Below are 27,770 nucleotides of genomic sequence, written 5' to 3'. Positions count from 1 at the left end.
ATATGCTTGCACTACAACAACAAAACAGTATTTTCCTCATTCTTGTTAGTATTCATTCAATATTGCCTGGAACTTTCGATTCCAAATGGCTGCTGTAGCAATTCTGAACTGCCCACCGGACCGTAGATCTTCTGGTTTTTATGCACACGACAGAAATTTAGGGCTTGAAGCGCGTTGCATCACTGCAGAAGCCAATACAACGACGTTGCGACATCAGGGAGTACACTCTCAAAAGCTTACAGCCCCACGAATAACGAGAAACTGAGAAAGAACACCATGTGTATAATTTTGTAGAAACGCCCGGTGATTTAATTGCGTCAGAGTGTAAGAGCAAGTTTCATGAGGCGCTACCGCAAAGTTGTTTAGAGCCGATATTATTTTGAAACACTCAAGCTTTGAAGGCTTACTTTTGTGACGCCCTTATGGAATTGACTAGGCTGGTGATTACTGGAGGTTGAGTATGAAAGAGTGGTGCGGCCAGCGAAAGGATGCCTTGTCCACTGGGCATCTTTCCAATTGCGCACCTGCTGCATTAACTAAGCCCACAAGGAGAGCGTGATGAATTTTTTGTGGCTGCGTCCTGCGTAATGATCTCTTATATCGCGGAAATTCATAGCAGTTAATCAAGGCATTATGCTTCTGCAGACATTTCAAAGGTTTTTGAAGTTATTGGTAGTGAGACAGAGTTGCATATAATTAGAGATAATTCGAGCAACTTAAAAGGCGCATATGTATAATCTTAAGACAGCATTGACCAAAGTAGGAACTCTACCTTTTGTGCCCAAGAATTTAACTTTGTTTTGTATGACGTTAATAGACTACTGACGTCGCAAGAATTTAATAGATAGAAATGTGTGATCAGGTACGAGGACTCTCATGCAGCTGTAGTATACGTTCACCTCAGAGTGCAAAAATATGCGCTCTGAAGGAATCGTTTTTTTTTTACTTGGTTATTCTCGCTCTCGACACTTTGTCGCTTCCAATTTTTCTGGAAATATCAATCAGCAGTGTTAGAATGTGTCGAGGCCCCGAAGGACTGCAGATTTTTTTTTTAAGGAAGCGGTCTTTTTTCTTCGAAAAGCATTATCAAGAGCATAATGCGTGAGTTTAAAATTGAGCTTTAAGATTTTTGCCGCAATAATACACGTTCTCTACTGAACAGACAACCGAAAATTTCTGACATCGCGTTGGCTCCAGATTAGTTTCGATAGGAGGCAAAAATTGTTTTTCAATTGAATCATAGTACTAAATACAACGCATTTATTTCCGGTTCTTTTATATCAGTACATCTCTCATTACTGACCGGAATAATTGCTAGTCAGGATTGTGAAGCGACACTGGCTCGTGCCTGCTTTTTACCTTTCATGTAGAGAGCAAAAAATGCAACAAAAGAAGTTCTTTGTATTTTTGTTGTTGCCGAACCCCCTGATCGCCACTTTTCAGCCCCGGTGACACAACATGCTTGAACAGGTAATGAATAGAAGCCAGACTACAGGCTCAAAATTTCAACTTCACCTCGTGCGGCACCATGCCCATGTTTTTTTACGCGACTTTTCAACTTTTATCTAAGGACTCCTGAGCTAGCTTAAGAGAAACTAAATGATGGCAGTTACATTTGAAATTCCTGGTTGATGTTGCAAAGAAAAGAAATGCCTTTCAATAGAAAGACACATAGATGGACAACGCGAAGTCCTGCTGTGCGTCAAGGAAGCGCCTTTTAATTTTTGCAAAGTTTTGCTTCTCTCACGCAGCTGAACATTTTAATAAAGCCAAGCTGTAAATGAGTTTTTATTCTGGAAGCAGTTTTGAAAATTAATGAAAAGAATTATTCCAGTATAAATAGCTGTATTCAAGAATATTGCTGCAATTCAGTGATCCCGGATGTATCAACCGCGCCTGAAATAGTGAATTTTTTGAGCCACTCCTGTTACTTTCTTGAAATATGGGGATCAAAAATTTAAACAAAATTTTTATACTTTTTTTGTTGTAAACAGTGTGCTTGCCGCAAAATGAGAAAAGAATCAGTGAACATCGGATGAAAACGCGATATAAAGCCGATGATGTAGTCAAATAACAGATTGAATATTAAATCAGGCAAGGCATCCCCCTTAAGGCCGCCGCAGTGGCTCAGTGGCTATGGTGCTCGGCTGCTGGCCCGAAAGACGCGGGTTCGATCGCGGCCGCGGCGGCTGAATTTCTTTGGAGGAGAAATTCGAGGCCCGTGTACTGTGCGATGTCAGTGCATGTTAAAGAACCCCAGGTGGTCGAAATTTCCGGAGCCCTCCACTACAGTGTCCCTCGTAGAATGAGTCGCTTTGGGACGTTAAACCCCATAAACCAAACCAAACCAAACCATCCCCCGTAAGAAAAAAGTTAAATTGATTACATTTGCAAATGAGCATGCGCATTGGCAACTGCGCGGCTGTGATTGCCCCACGTTATTCTCTGGTGTTATTTCCTGCGGAAAAAGCCCGGCTCAGGATGGCAATGAGGGCTATCATTCTGATGAATGGTATGGAGGTGCTAAATCCGCGAGTTGCATAAAATTTCAGTACGACCAGAACATAATGTTTTTTTTCTTTGCATTGTTGTAGTCGTTTTAAACTGTTCACAGACCTCAAAATGGCATTATATACGCTGTGAATGTTGAACACCTGGGCAAGTGCGCATCACGACACGCCGATTAAAGTTAAGTTCCTACATGGGGCGGCCTTTTCCTGTGAACCTACATCACGGTCGTGCTACGCCCATCTGCGTCCGTGGTGAAATTTACATCAACTTCACTTCAAAGCCATTCAGTGCTTTTTTTCTTTTTTTTTAATCTACCTTCGCACACTGTAATGCCCATAATAACAACAAGCTGTGTCATGCATCAGCGACTAAACACAAAACCGGAACAAGACACGTTAGCATCGCGGCCGAAATGCGCCGAATAAGGAATGCTTCACCGCGCCGTCGGGAGTTCGAGAGAGGCGAGAAACAGACACCGCTTCAACAGTGGAATCCGCCTTTCGGCTCGATCAAGCGGGGTCAACGATATACTTTCGGTCGTTTGTATTGCTCTTGAGGTTAATCGCGAAGCTTGGATCAGAAAACAAGAAGGGGCGAGTAGCAAAGGAAAACGAGGGAGGCGAGACGCAGACTGGCAATTATTGAGAGACCGGGAGAAGGAGAGGAAAGGAAGCTGCTGAAGTGTACATCCGGGATCTAACAAGATTGGCGCTTTTAGTCTGCCAACAGCCCTGAAGCTCGCGCCGAAACCGTGGGACTGCAGGCCAGAAGCCAACAAGCCTAACGAGAGAGCTTCGGAGCCTCGGAGAGCAACTGTAGAACACAGGAAAATAGTAAGGAAACACCAAAGAAAGTGCAGGGTCAAGAAATAGGCGATGATATCGTTTCCTTTCCCGAGAGCACTTCTTTTGTTGCATTACCTTTGTGTCGTTTAGTTCTTGCGAGCGCTCGTTCTTGTGTAAACACACTTGTTACTGCCGCTCTTTCCTCCAAAGATGCATGGAAGCAGCGAGGGTAGACAATACTGCACGTGCTCGTCAGTTGTAAAAAAGTGGACTTTTTTGTTATTCACGTGGTGCTTGGCTTCAATTGCTGAGGAACGACTCACTGTATGGCAGCGTTCCTGATCTCCCATAATGTCGATTCACGTCCACACCTATTGAAAGGTCAAACTGGGGACATTCCATGCTTCTCGGGAGGAACGTCTTGCTTCTCTTATGGATGGCTGCATCAAACTGGAACTGCAGCGTTCTTAACAACATAAACACTTTGGCGACTCGTAATGATTGTACTGTGGACAGCGCGGCAAGTAAGAATAGCGAAACTGGGAAACAGACCGGATGCCCACATTTCTTGCATTCTTTCAGTTCAGTGCTGGTTGCTTTCCATGCATTTCATTATGAATGCAGCGGTCCTTTTAGAGCTCTTTGTTTATTGGTTTATTGGCTCCCAAAGCGGCTCAGGCTATGAGGGATGCCGTAGTGAAGGGTCCGGAAATTTCGACCACCTGGGGTTTTTTACCGTGCACTCACATCGCACAGTGCACGGGCATCTAGAATTCCACCTCCATCAAAATTCAGCCGCGGCGGTCGAGATCAAACCCGCGTCTATCGGGCCAGCAGCCGAGCGCCGTAACCACTGAGCCACCAGGGCAGGGTACCTTTTAGACATAAGAAATAACGTTTATTAACAGTTATCTCTACACATAATAAATAGAAAACAGATCGTGCTGCCACAGGTGAGCTAAATTGAAGTTGCTAGAAGCTAGCTTTTGCTGTACGAAATATTAGCCAACATATTGTGACGAAGACGAAGCTGGCAGTGGCGCGGGACGGAGCGCCCGCGCTAGGCCAGCGGCAATTAAATCATCTAGCTCATAGCCATCGTTCATCACGTCTCATTCTTCGGCTGGCCGCCACGTAACATTTGGTGTGAGGTGCTGGGGTCCCTTCATCGCCATCCTGGTCACGGAGCTTCGGCGTCCTGGGCCTGCCGTAGACGTCAGCCGTGAGTACCTGGTCAGCGCCGCACGGCCGTGCCCCAGCCCGCCCGACCTGAACCGACCTCGACGCTCACCCCAGCCCCGTCCCCCGCCCGGACCACACTACACGACGACCCAAGACCCGACGGACCCAAGACCGCACCGACCGAAGACCCCACTGACCCACACATTAAGACACCGTACCCCTGCCTCTGCCGTTCAGTGCGTCCAGAGACCTCGGCCGTCAGCTCCTGGCACCCTACGGGCCGGATGCTTCGTGGACCGGGACTCATTCTCTCATCTTTCTCATCGCGGCGGCCAGCACTGCACCATCTTCTACATATTGTTCGATCCTTCACTCAAGACCATCGCCATTTCGCCGTCTGTTCGTCACCGATCGGGACGATCGCTCGGAGGCCCCGGGTAGTGTGACGAAGACGAAGCTGGCAGTGGCGCGGGACGGAGCGCCCGCGCTAGGCCAGCGGCCATTAAATCATCTCATAGCCATCGTTCACCACGTCTAATTCTTCGGCTGGCCGCCACGTAACAATATTCTTTTCAACGCTTTCAGTTTCAGCTCAGACCATAGCAACTGGGCGAACAAATATTAAAAAAAAAAGTTCGAGCAGGGATCTTAAGGTTTGCGTCTTTAAAACTAAATTGAATGAGGCAAGTAAGAAATTTAACGCATTTACACTTATTCATCATAAGATAGACGGTCAAGATGTTTCGAACATAAGAAAGTATTTATTTTCTTGAACCACACACTTAAAACCCTTTTAAGATTACCTACTTTCGCGTGTACCCAAACGTGAAGTCAAACTCATCTTTCTTGTCATCTTTACAACTATTGCGCCAAAACATTTCCTACCAGCCTCCTCGGAAAGTCTGCACGTGCGCAAGTTGATGAAAGGCAGGAAACTTGCTTTGATATTTATGAAAGTTCTAAAAATGTAGTTATTAGAAGGCAACACGAACATTCGCAAGTTGAGTATACGAGGCGAGAATCGCACAGCTCATACAAGCTTTCTAAACGTCACTGGCATAACGCCTTCAGAATGCTTCTCAGATGATACACTGTTCCACTTTGACAGAATTCAGCTTTGTGATTATTGAATGGCACATTTTAAACATGACGACAACAATGCACAGCAAAAGGACAATAAAAAAGGCACGAAAGAGCTCAAGAACATTTAAATGCGCACCATAATAAAACTTTCCGTCACGCGCGAATACGCCTGACTGGAATGTTCCAAATCAGCATCGCATAAGAGGAGAAACCAAAACAGGCACATAGCAAGAGCAGTAGAACCCTATGGTTAGCTCCCTGGCTTCGTGGAACGAGAAATAAGGTGCAAAATTAGATATTATAAACATCATGGTCATAAACCATAGACTCCACGACATTGCAGTGCACCTCGCCTGCCATGATATTGCCGCAAAAACACTTGGAATTAGTCGGCTGCAAGCAGAGTGCCACGCCAAACTTCACGACGGCTCGAATCTCCCGCATACAAGCCACCGCCTCTGCCTTTGAAAGGAAAAGTTTTGTTTTTTTCAATAATATGAACAGGAAAATAGGTAGGCGGAACAGGTAGTGCTAGACGCCACTTTTTCCTTTCCTGTGTTTTTAACTAGTGCAGGGAGGGCACATTAGGAGGCTGTGGCGAGCTTCATCGAAACTTGCACCCCTTTCTATGTGCCCAGAATGTCGAAAAGAACTAAAAGCCATTACCCCCTCCAGAATTTTCGCGACATCACCGAGGCTGTGTTTTATCCAGCTCACTTCGTGCAAGGTCAGCATTAGCGTTTATTTGAGCCAGTTTTTTGGCAGTCGCTGATCTTGCGCGGCAATAATTATAAACCGCGATTTCTGCTGCTCATTTTACGTTCAGTCCTCACATCATTTTACGCTCTTCCCAATATTTTCACTTATTTGCGTCATAAAGTTCTTTCTAAAGCTACACCAGGCCTCCCACATGTCTCTACTGCCGCTCAGACAGAGACAGTCTGAGCTGCGCCTTTCTTTCATAAAAAGCCAGACCATCAATCGAGCGCCACGGATGAATTCCCAGCCCCCTTCACGCGTTTTTCTGCCTGGTTACGGAAGCTTCGGTGCAGTCTTGCAATTTGCAAGGCAGAGTTGATGACCCCACAGCCCTATGGGGACAACGCCGCTCCCACCGCCTGTTGACGTCATGCCTTTGCGCCAAACCTTTGCAAAAGCTGCAGCAGTATCAAGCGCCACGAATGACACAGACATGCTGCGGAAAAAATGGGCACCAAAGAAAGAAACATTTAGCAAAGAAAAGGGGAAATCGGGTCCTTGAACCTCTGTTAGCAGCCCGTTGCCGAAGCAGAAATAAGTGCCAAGAAAAATAAGTAAATAGAAGGACGCCAAAATGTCGAGACAGACCGGGGGGGGGGAGTCTTGCTATCGCTGGGAAAGTTGAGGAACTGGACTCCAAGGGGGGCTGATTTCTATCCAGACACGCGACGTCCACCCGTTGATGACCCTCTAATGGTGATGGGCTGCGTGCGGAAAGCTGACTTCGATTTCAACAGCGACGGAACGAAAGTCTGCGTGCGTACCGAAATGCAGCCCTCTGATCTATCCCTGCTACCTCATTTGCCTACTGCTCCTTCTGGCTTTCTTCGCTGCTCAGCCAGTGGTCTCCTCCTCCTTTCTCCCCTCCTCCCTCAATCACTGACGCACCGGGATATGAGCTTCTGACAGAGTAGTTCGTTATCTCTGACTCCGCCTCAAAAAAACTCCTTGGACATGCTAGAATCTCGTCTATGGGACCGTCGCGCATAAAGAGAACGTAACAAAACTCTAACGTCCAAGCGACTAGTACGTGGACAAGCCTGGGTCGATAAGTAAGAAAGCTCAACCCCTTCTATCCAAACCAGTTGAAAACATGAGTAGGACTCTAACAATGCATGTACAGCAACCGAAATTATATTTCGTTTGTGAGAGAGTGGCGAAGTACTGACACCACAATATTTACAGCAACCGTACCTGTGCACACAACGTGGAGGCTGTTTTTAAATTATATCTTGGGGGTAATGCAAGTAAAACTTGATTCATATTAAAAATCATTAATTTGACAGAACATCACCAAAACTTTGGCGTTACTTGACACTCAGAGCGGGCTTATTCATGAACCTGAGTGCGACATCTTTATTGGCACTGTTTTTTGTTGTCAACTGTTGTTGTTGTTGCTTTTTGTTGTATTTTTCTAAAGGATTTTTGCGAGAATGATTACGATCTTGTGTAAAGTCTGTCATGGCAAGGCGTTTATAGAGCTCTGACGAGCATCGCCTGGCGTGGAATGAACTGCAACCTTTAATATAACATTGAGAATAAACTAAAATTACAAAATATCGGTAGTCTACGGCTTTCTGAGATCAAAGAGAGCACTCCCCGCAAAGGGAGCTCTTATAAGCTAGAAAACACCGAAAAACAAAAAGAAGGTGTCGCTATCGGCAGGTTCATTTCATAGGTATCACTGGTGTGCGGAGATCAATTTCTTGGACGCTGTTACGCAAACTTTCCCTTCGAAGTGATTGCCACCTGTTCTTTTTGATAAACGAGGACGTCAGGAGTTTAAATGCGCAGGCGGGTAGGTGTTAAGTATATATTTCACGCCGATAAATAAGTACCTTGCTGCCATACTAACATAAACATAGGCATAAAGAAGCAGAGAATCAAATTTTACTTTGGACAATGTACCTTTTTTAGGTATGACTTCGCTCGGGTCAACGGAGAGCGATTTTGGCTCCCCAGCCAAAAATAAAGTGGTACGAAAGGCTCTCAGAAAAAAACTTGTCTCCCTGAAGGGGCTTAGTTTTGCACGTGCAGCCGCGATGGCTTCCTTCTAACCCCCCATCCGCTCCTCTTCTTAGCCCTCGTTGAGACACCAGAGAGGTGCCGTTGAACGCAGCTTCAAGATTTCCTTTATCTACTTTTCCTGGACATCTGGCTTCCTAGGCGGTACAGTAAAGTTTTCATCAGACGCATTTACTCATGTTTGCCGCAGCCTCTCGTTTGAAAGAAGGTTTTCAGGCCATTAGCATCAGCACGCATGCTCGCTTCCCAAAAGTTTTCTTGGCAGAATGCGGAAGCTTCGTACATTGTGTTCTCCTCTTAAGAAACACCGAAGTCAAGTTGCTGCTACACTCTTACCAATCGCTGTTGTTGAAAGATGCCGCAGGCTAACGTCAAATACGCCAAGGCTAATAAAACTAATTAGAGGCTTTATTACAGCCACCTCGCGGACTATCACTATCTCTGCCTGAGTTAGCGCCGGTTTCTAGAGAAACGATACGTTATTCTGAGCAGGGCGTTCATGAACACTGCGCCTATCGGACTGGATGCACGCGACTACATTGCAATTCAGAGCGCGTTTTCACCCCCTGTTTGCGAGGAGACGACGAGAGGACGTGCCTGGAAAGCGGGTCTTCTCGTTTGAATGACTTCAGGGCTTTGACTGCGATCCGGCGTGTCACTTTGGTTTTCTGCCAGCTTAGTTTTCGTCTTGTCGGGTTCACTGATCGGGCGCAGTTTTTTTTTCGGTGTCCTTGTTCCAGATCAATTTCCACTTCCTCCTGTCGTACTGCTGCGTTGTGCCCACTCGCTCTGCGAAACCTGTTACCAAAAATGCAACAGCGGCTCTCCAACTACGGCTCGCTCAGGTGCATGCAGAGCCACGTTTATTCTGGCAGCCAGGCAATCGTCAAAACGAAATTGATTTTGCCTGAAAATTAACAGTTACCCTGTACAAGTAAAAACAACCGTATTTGGGTGTGTGCCCTCCTGCCCCACTCTGTGCACTTCATACAACAAAACCTTTCTACACGTATAAGCCTCTGTTTAGCGTAGTGCATCTTTTATTGTGATTCATAAGTAAAAAAAGACTTGCAAATTGTAATGCTACAACCCCTACAAGTTCATAACAAGGTAATTGAGTTTGTACAGGAAAACAACGTGAGGATAAATTTTAGGCGATATTAGCAAATGTAATTTTGAAGGTGCATAAATACATGAATACTAATTATAACAGGATGTTGTTTAAACTAAAGCCAAAGCCCGCCAAGGAACCAAATCACAAATGAAAACGCTATGCATGCGCAGCAACGCGCTGTGTTACACAATTTGTTACAGCAACGAAAAGGAAAATGTGCAAATTCCATGGTTTTTTTAGGCTCCTCGATTGCCATCCTCGAAGCCATTTAGAAAGCTGCGCAATTCGTAGACACCCAAACAATAAGTATTCGTACATAAATTGATTGATTTATTCATTTCCAGTCTCCCAGGCTTAGTGATGCACTTGGAGTTACGCCGTTAACTAAAATTTCTAAACACTCATCACGCTTTAAGTGTGCGGAAGCCAGGCGCTTTGCAAACGGCCGCAGCGCGAACACATCTCACTGGCGTACTAGCGGGCAAGAACAGCTGGCATGCAATTTATAATCAGTTTTCAATTACCCTCTCGACGGGTGCTTCGCGGGTTGGAATAGCACCGCGGTTATGAAAGCGAATGCAGACAGCGTAGAAGAGGAGGGGAAGGAGAGGAGCACCAACTGGATCTTCGCCAACTGACACCGAGCTAGCCCTTTCTGAAGTAGCCGTACTGGCGTTGGCCTTCGTACTGCATAGTTAATCTGTTTTGCAGTAAAAACCGTATACAAAGCTCCTTTTGTTTTCCGTGCCGTCATCATTCTTCGGCTGGCCGACTCCTGCGTTGAAGCCGGGCCGACAGGCGGAAATCTTGAGCGCATTATAATGATGACCCTGACATCCAACAGTGTTCTTAGCGGTATGATGCCTATTCACAACAATGCCAAAGTGTGTGTCAAGTCAATTTCTATGCTAGGGTTCAGGAAATCAGGCGTCAATGCAAAAGTAAGCGTCGAGTCACTGGAAAGGTGCGAGTTCGCCTTTTTGTTTCGAAGGGCAGCCTCGTAATCGTATCAATTGCATGTTCGCACGTCGCACTAGAGAAGCAGCGGATGCAGGCGAGCGCCGCTTTGATGACGACCTAGACTCGCTCGTCCAAATACGCGGTGAGATGCATGTTACATTATAAAGCAGAAAGCACGCTTGTATCAGGAGGCAGGAGGAGAAGTGTTGCAATATTTATTTGTTTGAAAAATACTGTTACACTGAGGTAAGATATTAAGGCAGCCGGTAGCTCTTTGGCCACTCCTATCTTTTACATCTTCAACTGGTCGTATAGGCTTTACGATCCGGACCACGAATATCGTGTGCAAATTCTGAACTTGAGCATGTGGAGATGCCGAGAAACTGAATGTGTGAGGTGCACTCAGAACGGTTGCATACCTGCAACTGATCCGCGTGAATTTCTACGGCCCCTCGTGCCGCATGTTATTTATACCTCATACCATATTTTCGTATAGGCGTGTCGGTCACGTCTAAGTGCTCTCTTTCGTTGAATGTTTTTCGGCTGGCACACTGATGAATTTCCCGTAACATGTCTTCCGAGCCTAGCTGATTACCGAGGCTGCTACCGGATAGCTTCACCGATTGACGCTGCCAATGTAAGCCTAGAAAATTAGCGCCTTCACCGAGCACATTCTCCGTTTTACTCTGTTCGCACAAAAGAAAAACTTGGAATGAGATTGCGCAGCATAAATAGTCTAAAAATATAGCTTCAAAAACGCAAAGAGAAAAGACGGGTACCGCAGAAATCTGTGCAGCAAGCCTTTACCGTACCTGGAAACGCCATAGCCGCAGTTATAAACATTACAGCTAAAATCAGTAATGGCACGCACGAAGAAAACGTGCTGTTAAAAGACAGCTCATAAGGTTAACTTCAACGGCTGTGAAGCTTCAGCGAAACCCAAATACAAAAACTCAAACACACTGTTACAAATTAGCTGCTCGCATAGCGATCGTGGCGGCGTCGCCCTGAGGTTTGTGGGATCTCCCCACGTGATCAAAAGCCATATTTGCTGAAACATTCAGGCTTACGGCGCCCCACTGTGTTCTGGGCTGGCGGAGGCTACTCGGAAAGAACCAGTCAGACGCATTAAGGGCACTTTGTTTCTGACCAGTCAAATATGACCGCGCTTATCAAAATGGTCTGAAGCCCTCAGAAATGGCCATTAGAGGATGCCATTAGCGTCTGTCAATCTGCATTTGCTCTTGGACGACTTCTTTCTCTTTTGGGCACTTGTGTAAAGTTCATGGCCGAGCCTGTCTATAATTAAACTTCTGTGTAGTTAACACATCAAAGTTCGGAGGTAACGTGAATAGACAGTAAGAATAAACATGAAGCAATAATATTTGTAACTGGTTGAAGCAACATCTTGCGGATGTAGGCGGTTCCTAGAGGTAAGCCCAGGGGCTTTGGAATCGCACTTCTCTATGGGAAGTCCCAGCAAATGAAGGAGTTTGTTTTGGCAACAATGCCCGTCGGCGCGTGGAAGAGAAACGTGGTGCACTCAAAACTTATCCCGTGACCATTCTACGTGATAGCCCTAGATCGTAGCGATGACCTTATGATTTAAGCATTCAACTCTCCTACAGCAGGACCGCGGTTGGATCACCAGTGCCGACAGATATCCAGATGGATTCCTCGGCCTACTGCTAGGGTTTCACTCACAAAAATGTTCCTTCAAGCTCACTCCTTACAGAACAAATATATGCAACCATGCCATCTAAAATTCCTTCCCAACCGCTTCTGCGCCGAGAGCACAAAAATTATCGTCATCCATTATCCTCAGTTAATGCGAGTTAAGCATCCTCTAAGTCATCATCATCATCATTTTTATTCCAACATCAACATTACAGATGCTGAGGACCGTGAACAAAAAGCCTCTAGCTGGGCTTGACGGGGTTCACGGCCCCTAAAAATCATGGCATTGGCAACAAAACTAGAATACAAACACAACGCATCAGACATGGGAGGATGTGGCACAAAATCAAGACATAAGCAAAACAATTACAAGATTAGTAGAGTGTTTAATGAAGTATACAATGTACGGTGCAATACAGAAAAAGGTAGAAAGTGCAATTATTGTGGCTATGATATATTTACAAAAAAAAACAGTATTGTGGCTATGAAACAACTCGTTTGTTTAGAAGCGACGGGAGCATATTATGTAGCATCTGGTATCCATAGTTAGTGCGTGCTCGAGGTATTTCCCACAGTTCAGTACTGCGGGTATTCCGTGTTTTTCGTTTAGGTGTCAGGTTTACTATGCCGCCTAAAATGTTTTTATTCTGTTTAATTCCGTTAGAGTAACGCTTAAGGAGCATTGTTTTATAAATGTCAGGAAGTGTGATAATGTTTAGTTCCCTGAAGAGAGGTGCAGTATGACTATCGTATGCAGCGTTTGCAACTATACGAATTGCATTTTTTTGTAGGAGGTGAAGTTTAGTAATATTTGACAAAGTAGTTGTACCCCACACTAGGTGACAGTAGTTAATATGTGAAGTAAAAAGGGCACTGAAAATAAGGCGTTTAATGCAAACAGGAGCAAAATATCGCAATTTGCACAGGATCCCTGTAATGCGACAAATTTTAGTTGCAACTGCATCTATGTGAGCAGTCTGTTCTCCTGTACAGAGGGAATGTCGTAGATATCAAACCGCCCATTATGCACGTTGCATACGCTTCGTTCCGTAAAAAAAAGAAATAATAAAGTTCTGTCTTTAAATCGCGTCCTCGGTGCTTCCGCGACATTTATAGCTTGTGTACTCTTCGTAGAACCATTTACTAAATAATGAGAAGTTAGGGCACTGAATTTTACAGACTTTCCTGCAACAATACGATGAGACTTGCTGACCACACACGAATCGTTTCAGTCGAGAGCACGAGCGAAAGACGCTTAAACGCTCTGGGCAGCATTCTCGAACTTTGCCTTCCAGTAGTCCAGAATTAAGCAAGCCTTGCAAGGAATCCCAAACCGCTGCTAAGATAGTTCGCTGCAGCCACCATTTTTGTTTTCCCTCCATTAATTGCGAGTCATTCTCACACTAGCCGTGTTACCGAAAAGATGGTTCCAAATTCAATCGCTCAAGCCCCCGTCTCTTCCAAGTATTCAGGTTGGTAAGGAAAAGAAAAAAATCTGTTTGCGCATAAAAGCTCACAGCGTGGTGCCATCCCGACAACAGCTCTGGCCTCTTTTGCGAAAAATAGAGCAAAAAAGCAGGCTTAGACTTGAGTGCAGAGAAGCCATTGCAACCAGCACCGTCACGGCAACCCGTGGCTCGTTGTAAAGCCTTTTTCCGACAGGTTAGGCCTAGAAACGGGGGCCTTCCAACGTCATGCACGCGCGTCTCTTGACGCCACTGCAATGAAGCAGCAAAAATAAAATAAACAAACACGAAAGAAAAAACATATCCGGGAAAGAGATAAGAAGGAACGGTGAGAAAAGCGGCCTGTGAGTAGCTTAGGCGCACGTGATATGCCGTTTTTCTAGCCCTGAGAAAGCTCGCCCTTTTCGATCTTTTGCGCTTCATTTAACGCCGACGCTCCCTGGATGCGCGTTTCTATTTTTTTTACCTTCAAGAAAGGAGCAGGATAAAGGGTAAGGATTATGTGTGAGCTGCAGAGAATATACGTAGCATCGTTCGAACTTTGCTCCTACGTGCCAGGATAAGGAGAACAAAGTGCGTGTGGGATTTGCGTTGCGCGTCGCGCTCGTTGAAGCGACGATGCTGCGTGCCTTGCGGGAAATTTGAAGTTGCCTCTTTTGCTCTTACAGGAAAAGGCCATGGAGCAACGACCTGAATTAGAAATGCAGCGGTATAACGAGATCGATGCCTGTTCTCTTAAGGACTTAGATCGCAAAAATGCGGGGATGCATTAGAGTGAAGTGGTTTCGTGCTTATTGTATTTTCATTTGTGTAATGATACGAGGAACGGGAAAATTTATCATTGGTACCAAAAACAACTAAGCTTCCTGTCTCCCTTCCGCACATGCCGGTTAAAGTCATTGAAGTGATACGTTTATAGGTGCCCTCTGAATAATTAGAAGCAAAGCAGCTTTTATAGAAGTGCTAAACATGAGGCCTTGGAACAAGAATAATGTAGGTGATTGCAACGCACCAGTGCATGTTGTTTACAGAAAATTTTTTCACGAAAAAAAAAATCATCAGAAGTCTTGAAATTCTTTTTCTTTTCTTGTTTCTAAGCATCAATGAAGAATTGTTGGAAACGAGACTGCGGACAAAACGTCGATAGAATAACTTCGTATGAGTGCGTCAAGGAATTTACATCACATTTGATATACTTCAGAGAAAACGCGTATCTGAAAAAAAAAGCGCCCGAAGGAAGCGAAACACTGAATTCGATAGGTTACGACCTGATGCTGCACTCATCCTGATGAATACCTTGTTCTGCATGCAATAAAACATTATGTGGCACTTTTCCGGGTTTTTTTGTTTGCATAATTTCTCTTTATACGTCCATCTTACAAACCAATGGGCACGTAAGAGTCGCTACCTTTTAAACTGCCCTGGTGACCAATTGTTTGTGGATGTAGGCCCAAGTCGTAGTGAAAGAATTTATAGAACCCTCATTAAAAAGAAATCACCGGAACTACCGGCAGGGAATCGCAATGAATCGCTAATCGAGTAGTAATTATGCCCTGTAGTCAATTGTCTCCTCTCCTTTCAATTTTGGTAATCGGTTTCATCCATATCTGGCCCATGTCGTTTTGTCGCTTTCATTTTTTCGGAAATTGCAACAGGAGGTCAGAACGCTAATAAAGACTAGGGAGCCTGCTTCACAAATTTACATCAGAGGTGTTCAAGGCAGCAGAGAAACAACGAAATATTAACAAAGCCTGACGCAAAATATGAACATTTCAATGCGCTTGTTTTAATACCTATACCGCTTTGCAGCCAATAACCACATAATAAAAAATGGAGAAATTCATTTGTCATGAGTACATGAGTGGACATTACAATATCAAAAGACTAGTGAATTTGACATTAATATATGACGGTGGGGCGGCCCAGGCTGTAGCTTGGCAGTAGGATGGCTATGGCGGCAAAAATTTTCGGGATTCCGGCGTCGGTGTCTAAGTAAAGCCTTCACCTGCCAACAGTGGCAGGTGGTAGGTGGTATCTAGGCGCAATCAGCACTCTCCACCCGCCACCGTCCACCTTCTGTAATATTGGCTAGAGCGAAAAACAGGCTCTAATTACACACCGGCTACATTAAAACATCGGCGACAATGAAACACTGTCTATATTGACACAGTCGTTATGAAGCACTGGGACTAATTAAAGAACGCTGACAGCAACTTGCTAAGGACCCCTATCCGTCCCCAAGGAAAGTTAGTCGGCTCATCTTGTTTAATCAGTGCGTAAAAGGAAAAATAAAAATGCCCCTGCCTAAATGTATCGAAGCTTATTGCACGAGGAGGACCGGACACGCACGAACACTCACTGGCACTAATTTTCGCCCGCATAAACATATTTGAATATGGCTTCTTCACCAGAACAGTACCCGATAGGAATGTCTTACCTTCTTGCATTTTTCATTCAGGTAATATTGCAGCAGCATTTTAACGCCACCTCCTTGTTCCATGCGTTTTCAGTCAAGTTTTCCTTTTAATTTTTTTCTCTGCTATTGCATCTTTATATATTTGTCATTTGGTGTCAAGTGACTGCATATGCCTTTCCTGCTGGGGCCATAAATGGAGTGCATAATTTGAAATAAATAAATAAAAACAGTGGCTTAGTGTAGTTACAAGTAGCGGCTATGGTCGCAGTAGTAGAAGTTGTGCTTCAGGCAGCATAACAATAGCACAAAGAAAGAAAGTAAAGAAGGATGCTTTCGCATTGCCTCCCCATGAACTGAATTGTTCTAGCTTCTTGTTCGATAGTTGATGCATTATGCATAGATATTTCTATAAAGTGAAGCGCACAGTTAGCTGTGTATGGCACACCTCTTGGAATGTGGTGTGATATCGCAGCCCTGTTCGATGAAAGAAATGAATTAACTGACAAAAGTAGGAAGTGGAGGGGGGATGTAGAGAAGAGCTCTCTCTAGCAAGCCGGGAAAAAAAAAGATTTTGCTGGACGCATAGGGCACAAATTTTGCAAACAAGAAAATAGCAAACTCGACAACTTGGGGCTGCTAGCACTTACAGAAGTGTCTCACTAACCTTCCTGAATGGGTGCGATGTTCCGTGTGTTCCAACTCTGCCGCAAGTTTGTGACGAAAAGCTTAGAACGCCATCCGAGCAGGGCGCTGATTTGCATAAGCTGTGCGCACTCTGCTCGCTCCCTGTTTCATTCCACCAGCGCTGCCCAGCAAAACCCTCAGGCTTTTCTACGACAGCGAGGCACCTAGTATGAGGGTATGAAGTGCGTACTTTCCTCTGAGGAACTACGCGGAACGTGGCTGAAACGAAATGCCCTACTTTCCTGGTTTCCCCTGTCTTTATGTATACATATGTGCATTCAAGAATAAGAGTCATGCCGAGTAATTCTAAATTTGCTCACTAGGAGCCATTAAAATGTTCTTAAGGAGCCTCAGGTGTGTTTTATCCCATGCAAGAGATATGTGTGTGTGATTTTCAGTTAATGTATTCATTCCACGGTGTGGAGACAAATTGAAGATGACGTGAGAAAATTTGAAAAACTATTTAAGACAACAGGATCAGTTTAAATGCTATTTCTACAGTTCGTCCATAGCTGGGGATAGTAGCAGATTGCTCGGATATTGAGAGAAGTTTATCCCATCTACCAACTCTCTGTGGCAAACGATGAGAAAATTATAAAATTTCTTAAAACAAGTTTCTTAGCTTATGCTGCGAATTGGCTCTGCTTACTGTAGCTGCTTCTATTTAATTTATATTCTTCCCGACTTCTGTTCATTTAACGGATAAAATATTTCTTCCAATTTGTTTTCGATGTAAAGCTGTTTTCCTAAAACCTTGGAGTGTAGAATCGACCTTTAAATTTTTCTAAATAAGTAAACAAATATCCTGCGACTTTTATCTGTACATTGATCAAAGAAGCGACATTTTCAATTGCGTCTTCAAGTTGCTAGGCAGGTTGCAGAACTGGTTCAAGACATAGTTACAAAGCCGAAAGCAGGCAAATTATAAGGAGGGGGCCTGCCATTTCTCTTCTCAAACAGTACAGCGTGATGAACTCTAGCGCTAAGGCATGAGAATCAGAGGTCAGGTTCGCAAACGTTTCCTAGCGTCAGAGCAGCTCGCATTTGGCAGCAGCCCACAATCATCAGGGAATGGTGTCACGTAATATCAGGCGATGTGCTAACTATTCGTACTGACTGCCACGCGGTAAAAAATTTCCTTCAGTCAGCAGGCACCGAGCTTTTTTTTCAGCAACTGCATGTCATTTAAGACAGCCATACTATACGGCAATCTCGAGCATAATGTAATGATGGAATGACGAGGCTTTAATGTATTGCATGATCTTATCAGTTAGTTGGCATGAACAAGTTTCTCATTTAACTCAAAATGAAGCAACACAGAGATGTACTTGGAGTGTCATTTGAAGGTAAGCACCAGTCAAGGTCGTCTCCAAAAAGTGATAAACTAAAAGGCCGATTTAGTAACTGTTTTCTATTTTCTGTCATGACAGATGCTAAGGATACCCATTTATACAAACCAGCTGTTGGTGGTATAAATGACTTAAAAGCGCACAATAAAAATACTACCAGATCTTAACAGCAGCTGAATTCCGATTATGTAATCGTTTCGTTGCAAAATAATTCCTGCTTTTATCACATTCTGACGCAGAGTCCTCTCCTTCAGTCGTCTCTTTGAAAATTCAGTACTCTTGCATGGAGCGTTGCAGAGACAAACGGAGATTTTTCCGCGACAACGAGTCTTGGGGAGCTCAAGTAGCACAATTGTAAAGTAGTAGATTCGGAACATCACGCGGTTCATATTAGTGCGGGTGAAAAAAAAAAAGACTCCTTAAGCAGTGCCTAGGAGAAAACATACAAACGGGCTGATTTTAAAGCAGGTCTACAACTGTCAGGCTAATTAGCCTGACAGTTAACTAATCATTGTATTTTTCCGAGCGAAAAATACTGCACACTACGCCACCCGCCGGTGAACAGCACTGAGTTGCCTTCATTCGCGAAGGACAGTAAGTCGATTTCAAACACTCGTCCACATTTATCCGGGGCATCCTGCACAACGCTTGCCCGTGACGCACGAAAGTGTTGACTCGTGATGTCAGCCCTTCTAAGCTCTCTGTTTTAAAGATTCGTCTTCCTGTTCTCTCTTGTTTTACGCAGTTCTTTGTGGTAACGTAATTAAGAGTTTCTTCACTGGTTCCTATTCCTATGAAGAAGGCTTCCGACCGTTCCCTCTACGCACAGCCAAAGACCCAGTCTCAGCGCCTCCTGAATCACGTCCCGTTGTTTGTTGTTCCCTGCCAGCCTCGGTGAGACACTGGTGCCGAGTTTGTTGACTCGCATTGTACTTCAACCGGGCGTTCCCTCTCTCGCCCTTTTCCTCCAAGAGCGCGGCAAGCCGCCACCGGTGCGGTCGGTGGACTCTCTTCTCCCCAATAATGAGTCGCCCATACTAGCCGACGCGACCCACTCAGCTACTATCACAAAGCATATACCACAAATACGACAGCGCATTATATATATGATACTGAGTTTCGACAGATGTCACCAGAAAGAGTAATGTATTTTTGCCCGCTTGTAATCGCAGCATATTTTGAAACTTTAGATTGAACCTCTCTGCACAGCTTCGGGATTCGATATTCGACCTTCAAGAAGCAAGGAAGTTTTTCGCGGGTGACGTGCGGTATTCTGAGCTGGCAAAAGCGCTTGGAAGAGTGGAACTGGCAGTACGCCTGCGTATGTTGTCAGATGGGGCAGCCGGCAGCACACGAAAATATTGTCGCAGTGAATGGTATTTTTGGATAAAAGAAAGTTTTTACCTGCAATGCACTTGAAAATAACAGATACTGAAAAGCAGGAATTAGGAATTAGCAATTAGGAACCGCCTATTTCGTAAGGGGTATTTTTGCAGAAAGGAGCACAAAGTTTGCAAGCGACCCTTTGTCCCCGTCTCCGAGTCTGTAACTTGGAACGCACGGCGCTTCAAACGCATATACTGGGCATAGTGCTCCTATTGAAGGGCTGTCGCAAGGAAAATATATGGATCATTCCAAGCAATAACAGGCCATACTCGCATTCCCCGCGCGGGGTTTTAAAGCGTACTAGCAAGTAAGACAAGAATATCTTGGAAAATATCTCAGGATAAAACAGAGATGAAAACCGGTGACCGTAAAAAAGTTCGCGCTATTCGCGGCTTTGCCGTTGTTTCGCTCTATCGCCACCCTGGAAAGAAAAAGGTGGCGCAGCCCTCTGAAGCGCGAAATTCGAGGCGGCAGATGTCGCTAGGTGTTTCTCACAACTCGCATTGATGCAAAACGCGAACGCATTCAGTGGGATGGGGCGCATGCGTGCACTCGTGTGGGCGCCTCCCTGCAAGAGTTTGTTCGTGTGCATAATCTTTGCAAAGGAGCAAGTTATTGGTTAGCTACAAAGTAATCAGAAAATAGATGGAACTTTCCAATTGCAGCTTCGCGGTTAGCGTCCACATGAAGGTTTAGAACGAATTGTGTGGGCTGGAGGTTAACGGTAGTACCAAGTTACAACTTATTTAGTGCCTACAAGTGCACTAGAACCTAATACGCTTTGACACGGGTACATTGAAAATAACGAATTTGAGACGATGAGGCGATGAGGCGATATACATTTCATATATTTCTTTTCCTTTCTGAGATCAAGCAAGAACAATTTAAAGTCTAGCAGCATGGGAAGCTTTGTGCACTGCTCAGCTATGATCGCGTCTGTACATTAACCCATTCTGCTCTGTCGCTGCATCTTAATTTTTCACCTATCATTTTCTTTTTTGTAGCTTGCTGCGCAGTTATCAATTTAAGCACCCCCGTTTTTGTTAGCACCCACGTTTTTGCTCCACAATGTTAGTAGTCGTAAGGTAGATTTGTGATGTGATCTGCTTTTGAGCGATATTGGGAATTTGCTCTACATTCCCTGTGAGTGCCTTCGAAGCGCACTCCTCCACGAAATTCTTATTTTCTTAGCTGCTTCAATTTCATGACCCGGATCTGCGGCCACTACCTGGTCTACATGCATACATTTTTTTGTTCTTCCCTGCCGAGACAGTTGATGAATACTTTAGATTTCTTTATTTTAAATTTATGCTAAGTCTATTTCATCGCTTATCTAGGTCCTTTATCATATTTTGCAATTGTAACCCTCATTTACATGGAAACAGAATGTCATTAGCAAAGCGCAGGTAGCTGGGACAATCTCCATTAGTTTATAGCTTTAAATAATTCTAATCCAGTTCTCTCAATACCTCCTTTGAAAACATGGTGAATAGTATCGGGGGCAGTAGTGTTCCTTTGTCTCACATCATTCCTGATTGGTAGCTGTCAACTTTCGCAGGAAAGGACATTCGTCGCTCTGTAAACTCTACCGACATGCTTCGATTTCTTTACATTTCCCTCTTCTGCACCTTGGTTACGCAATTCCTTAATGAGTGCGCAGGTTAAGACTGAGTCAAAAGCCTTCTCGTAGTCAATGAACAGTGTATTTTTCCATCAACTGGTAGATATCGTGAACACAGCCTGCTGTCTAGTAGACATTTAGAATGCTATCCTAGTCTTCTAAGTTTGTCCTAATGACATAATTTAAATCCAAGTTGCATCTAATGAAATTCTCTACTGCCTTAATAAATACCTTTTAAACAACCACCAGTAAGCTCATCGCCCTTTGATTTTGAGGCCCACGAATCGTCGTTGTTATGAATTATGATAAAAACGACACTCAAAATTTCTGTGCCGTCAATGTGGAGAGGCACTGTGCCAACAGGGTGGCTAGGTTTTCTAGCACAACGTCCCACCATCCTTGAGCAAATCTCGTTATCGATGCGATGTGCAATTCATCTGCACCTCTGGCTTCATCATTAGCGGCCTAAATAGTTCGGTAACCATGTAGATCCCCGTAGAGTTATTCATGACCTCTAACTATCTAATCTGCATAAGTATTGTCATTTATACCATTTCCGTTTGCGGGGGTACACCTGCTTTGTTCTATGACTAGCTTCCTCGCAACCGGTGTTAGGCTGTCTCCCTCCTTGAGGGAATTTTCTATTCCCTCAAGATTATAGCTCGCTTTGCTTGTATTTTTTTATTATACTTCTTTTTTCGTTGATATAGCCTTTGAAAGTTTTCCGGATCAATCCTATATACAGGGCTAATAGCTGACACACTTTTGATTATCTCAATTAGGTTCGTCTTCTCTTGAGCCCGCTCGCTATTATCCTGTCTGCCTTAGCGTCTTCTCATGCACACTACGAAATATTTGTGAAATTATCACTCCTCCCCTGGACACTAAAGCCGTCCTTCTCCTCAAAACGTAATATCTAATATTCCGAGACAACTGGAATTCTTTCAGCTTTCCACGAGGTGCTTGTGATATGAAGTGGTGTAGACTGCGCGTCACATTACACAGGATCTTACATACGAACCAGTCAATAAGTATCCTTGGAGATTCGCAGAAAGCATGTAGACACTTCTGATAAGGTCGGCTGAGCCATACCACAAAAGGAGTAACGAGTCGCCTATCGGTCGCTTCCGCCTGCTGCTACAGCTTTGTCGGGGGGGCAGCGCTTGGCAAACCCTAGGAATGAGTACACACACGCGCTCGCCTGTGCGCAACGGATCCAGCTTGCCTCAGTGACATTTGAGCCAGAAGTTTGGCCCAGAGAGAGAGAGAAAGAGAGAAATGTTTATGATTAGTCATATATTGCCACAGTACGAACCCATCCAGTGGCGCCGTACCGCGACCAAACTGTATTACCTGGCACTTGGGAAGCCTTGGAAATTTTGATTTCTAAAGGTTTCTCGTCTTGCTCACTCAAGCTCCCTGCTGTCTTGAGCGTCCCAGCTCGTCTGAGTAAATCTGTCCCGTGTACGCCAAGCGTTTGTCGGTGACGATATAAATCCTGAATGGGTCGCCCCCCTTGGCACTGAAGGGAGGGGGAGTCTGTTTCTGAGCGCGCATTTCTCATGCGCACAGTACATGCGCCTGCATCCTACGGACCGCCGCATGTACCCTCTTAAGTACTGCATGTACCCTCTCCGCATGTACCGGGGGCGCTCGAGAGGCAAAGCTCTCCTATATCGACACTTACAGCCAGGTACCTACCCCTCGCCTGAAAACCGACATGCGCGCAGCCCCGCCGACACCTCTGAAAGTTGAAGCTTTCGAAAAGGCTCTCTGAATTTTTACCACGGGGTCCGCAAATGTGGTAACACCTCTCCAGCCACACGTTGGACATCCTCTGATGGGCCTCATGTTACCATTTGCTCTCATTCCCTTTGCCCGGCTACTAGACTGTTGGTTCACCGCTGGCGGGAGATCGCAGCTATGGCAAGAATTCTTTTATTAAGAGTCCTACCAGCGATAATGAAATTTAATTTTTTTTAACTATTTTATAGTATTTATAAATATTTCTTATCTCTCTCGCCCCACTGTTCCCTTTTTTATGCCAACTCAGCAATACAACGAAGGAAAGGGTGCGACTCTTGTCCTTCAAAGACGAGTTTCTTTAAACTGTTCTTCGTGCCTTCAACTCCTAACTCTTAACCCGTGTCTGTTTGAATCTTTCTAGGTAGTGCCCAAGCGAAGACGCCTTTCGTCTATGATTATGCTCAGGGCATCTCTGCAAGCGTACACGACAGTGCTCATCCTCGTGCATGCGCAAACCGAAGTTGCTACCAAAGTGCACTTACTGCTCTTGGGTTTACTTTGCTATGATTGTTCTTACTGGACAGTCACTTGTTTGTTTCTTGTTTTTTTTTTTTATCTATAATGTCTTGTTTTCTCACGGAACAGCCCTGAAGTTATTCTTTCCTTAATATAAGGGCGCTGTTGAGCTCGCATCTTAAAAATTGGACTCCAAATACTGCTGTCATCCTCTTCTGCCGCCATCCCCTCTCCGCCCTGCTCTATCTAATTCTCAACAGCAACGCGAAACTACGCTGGATTCGAGATTTACGTATAAGAGCGCCATGCAGGTAACAGGTAACCTAGCCGGTAACCTGCAGGTAACCTAGCCATGCAGGTAACAGAGATAGCTTGCAACTGAGGCCGTAAGATATACGGGAAAGGAAGCGGAAAATACCTCGGCATCCTTTTCCTAGTCCGCTTCTTCCAGCGGTGTGCATAATACAGGTGCTGTTACGGCCGCTGCCTACACGCTTGCTGTGCTAAGAATAAATGAGGCCTTTATTTAAAATGAAACTAATGGGAAATGGTTGTTTCCTCGAGTTCGGAAGCCGTCCTGCTCGAATTTTCTTTTCACCCTTTTTTCTTCAAATATTCTTTTATTGCCTTCTATTTTGAGTCGTTGAGGCGCACATAGCTTCGCACATTTCGACTTTAATTTCTTGTGCACGCAGTCTTTTTGAATTCCTCAAAGTGCAATTCTGGGAAAACTCCGCATGCATTGTTCAAAGGAAAAAAATGTCGACTCGAAATCAGTTAGACGGTATCCACAGCTAAGCCAAAATAAAAATTTGTTTGGATTTTTATGATAGCCCGAAATTTCGACCGTCCTTAAATATCCTTGTCTTTCAGGTCTTGGGCGCAATTAACGCAGCTGAATGAATTACATATAAAAAAACGTGCGACCAATGAAGAATATTTCAATTCTGACTCATTTTGAACCGCTTTTAAGGAAATTAAAGTTAGTGCTGCACCCTGAGATTTTTTCAGGATTCTCTAAGAAAACTCTAAGAAAACAAGAATCAGAAAAATAATCTTCTTGCTTTACATTATATCCTACATTAAACAAAATAGCAACATTTGGGGCATTAGCTTTTATGAGATTTGGAAGGATCCGCGGAGTCGCTATAACTATGGAGATGAGATGATCCGCTTTCAACTTCCAGACTGTCCTAATTATGAATTATACATATATGCTTCCTTTTCAACATTTTATATTATTTTCCTCTCTGTACATGAGCTACTTCGCATATATTTATTGGTTTTTTGTATAGATTTGCCTTCCAGTGGGGTAATGCTGTTCCTTCTTTGTTAAATTTTCTAGTGTGTAAACGTTATTTATCTATCCATTATATCTTTTCTACTACTTTTTGGGTATTTGTTTCTATATTTATTTCGAATGCTTCGCATCGCTGTCAATTAGGCGGTTAGTGAACGCTGTCAAGCCCTGTTTTGAGGCTTCTTATCCTCTGCCCGCAACATCACCGTCTGTGGACCTTCATCTTGAAATATAATTTGATTAGATTGGATACTATGGCTTTATTGATTGTTATTTTGACTGATATATAAATCGATTCATCGTGATGGGACAATAAGTCAGTCGGACGGTCGGTCCGTCGGTTCTTAACAAAAAAAAAAAAACATCGGAGACACAAAAGCTCTGCCGTAAGGGTAAAACGCAATATCGTGAGTTCATATAACTGTATGGGGTCCTCTTTGCATATCATTTCGCGTATACGGACGTAATTCTTCATTTTATTTCTTTATTTTTATCATTTTTGAACAAAAACGCACGAAGCCTCTCTTTACACAAGCCAGAACAAACGTCCCTCGGTGGTCCAGGGCCAGGACAAGGTGTCAGAACGTGAGAACAAGGGTTTCCCTTACATTGCACAGATTTAGAGCTTAAGCGGCTAAGAAACAAACCACTTGTGCCCGGTTACTTTTGGCAAAGACGGTATCATGCATCACAAACTGGGAACGTTTTGAAATTCTTGAAATTTCACTAAAATTGGTTTATAGTGTTTCCCCTTTCGTAGGTGTGCAAACCACACGAGAGTATCACATGCACTTGAAACGCAGTACTTAAGCTCGCAGTTATTTCCGACACCTTGAGCTTTAAAGTGCACATAGCTTCACTACACCCGAATTTCTTGGGCGTTTCTTTCCTCAAATGCGGAGCTTCTACGACGTCTCTTCAGCGCGCACAAGTAATGTGCCCTGCGTTGCTGGTTCACGTACAACATGGCGCCAGAAAGAGAACTAGCTTTTTCTACGAGAGGTAGTGCTCCCTCTAAGAGGAGCTAATCTGAGGTCATCGCCTTCAGGCGTCAATATTTTCGTTTTTACTTATATTTACTTCTACGCTTAGCAATCCTACCTTGGCTCGAAAACAAGTCATCTGTGGGAGTGCTGCAAACAACATTTCGATGAGCCGCACTGCCATGGAAGTCCATTACGAGAGAACGTGCTGCTGTTCTGCCCTTTGCCACGGTGTAACGGTGCTCAAACCCTTTATTAGCTCTGACGAAAGGACATACTGGGTCTTCGGGTCTAGAAGCACTCACCTAGGAAGAGAACAGAAAGGCCGTCAAAGCCAGGTGCGTGTCTCTTGTCGATTGGAAAAAGCAACGGTCTAGCGAAAACAAGTCTGTTACCACCGCAGCGTTGTTATTCTTTCCTCGTCTCGCTCGCAGAATAAGCACAACTGGACCAGAAATCAAGGTGGGCTGCGCCATCCGCCCCGCAGTTTTTTCTAAAGCAATGTTTATTGTCTCAGCGTGAAACGGTACATAATGATGGATGACGAGGATGCTTAAATAAATGAGAAAAGGTTCGCTGATCTAATGAAATCGCGAAATGAGCTATGATGAGGTCCCTGTGTCCAAGCCGTGTATGAAGAAGTATTGTACGGCGCGAGACCCGCTGCCGCCAGGTGCGGAATTCTTGTCGGCACCTGGCGGCAGTACTCCCCATCATTACCACGTGCACGCGAAGCTCTTCGCACACTGCGCGGCTATCTGGGTTCAGCATTGCTTTAGCATATTCTGACGGCTGCCTTCTTTAGAATGCGTCGTGCATTTCTCTGTGGCGGCGGTGTTCCTTGCTGCGGCTCACTTTCCTTTAGACTGTACCTTCTAAATGGCGAAGTACGTCCACCATCGTCGGGCAGAGAACGCTTAATATAGAGAATGAAGATGAGCGAAACGAGCTAACCATTTTGATCTGTCTTCTGTGCCTAGCGCGATCTCCTAATGGCCCTGAGAAGTACGTGTTTTCTTACAGCTCTGCCCCCATGTGCCATCAACTTTGCGTTGCAAATGGCGCCCAGCTGAGGCTTCATTTCACGATGCTGCAGCCATTTTGTTGTTCTTGGTCTCTGGAGGAATGGCAGCCATTTTGTCTCGCGTTGATAGTGCCACTTCGTTTTTATTGGTTCTTTTTTTTCCTCCATTCAAGAATTTAGATCTTTTGTTCTTTTTTTTTAACAAAAAGCAGCTGCATGTGGAGTGCTCGCGAGCACATTTAAGAGATGAAAGCATCACTGCTAGCACACAGCTGATACGGGACGCTAATAGCATTGCCACCGCGAAAGAAAAGCGAAGGATTCTGTAAACTTGGTGTATCTCGGGACAAAACAGATGCATGTTCTGTCTAAACACGGCGGCGCTTCCTTGCGAAATACCAAAGGGGAAACAAACAAGCAATATTCAAGACCCACCACCTCTGCATAATTTGCGGATGGTAACTATTGGTAAATTGGTAGGAACACCAAATGTTACTTGCATATTTCCATTTGGAATACTGTATCAGAAAATGTTATACACTCCTTGGAATGTGGGATATACCAACGCCCGGTAAATACTGAATAATGCAGTTTCTTCAAACATGCTAATTCAGTTTAGAAAGCCGAATGGTGCATTTTTGATGTGCTGTTTAGATGACGAGAGGCCTTCAAATATCGCAACACGCGTTCTGCTTCCAGGTTTTAATTCACTCTTGCTTTCACCGCCTGCTCCAAGAGATGGCAAGAAATAAATTACCAGAATATTATCAGCATGTAGTACATCACTGTTTTTTAATCACTGGGACAATCTCAGCGTCGTCTGAACTGCTGTAAGACTTCATAGAAATATTTTCTTCGAAAAACTTGAAAGACAAGAACACAATTGAAAACAAATTTCAATAAAATAGAAGATGGTACGTAGGGACTCATGTTTGATGACATTCTGCTCATCATTTTCAAACATAGCACCGTTAAAATTTGGAGTCCGACTACTTCAATTCAGAAAGGTGCCGATCATTAACGCAGCATGCTAACTTAAAGCCCTAGGGCAATCAGCGAAGTAGCGTAATATCTAGCAGTTGCGATGATGTGGTATACGTTTGGGCAAGGAGTGTATCTACCACCAAGAGCTGCAGACACTGATTTCATTTTCATTTCGCTTTGAATGGGACGGAATATAGAT

The 27,770-nt window shown here is 44.4% G+C and overlaps 1 protein-coding gene across 1 annotated transcript in view; it reads right to left on the bottom strand.

Moving 5' to 3' along the window:
• The window catches only part of LOC149359404 (endothelin-converting enzyme 1-like), a 163,467-nt gene that overhangs the window by 104,113 nt on the left and 31,584 nt on the right, over positions 1-27,770 (bottom strand). The window lies entirely within an intron of this gene.

The sequence above is a fragment of the Amblyomma mixtum genome, chromosome 2 (assembly GCF_055824585.1).
Source record: "Amblyomma mixtum isolate Tamu chromosome 2, ASM5582458v1, whole genome shotgun sequence".
In the NCBI taxonomy this organism is placed as follows: domain Eukaryota; kingdom Metazoa; phylum Arthropoda; class Arachnida; order Ixodida; family Ixodidae; genus Amblyomma; species Amblyomma mixtum.
This window is presented reverse-complemented; position numbering and strand designations above follow the sequence as displayed.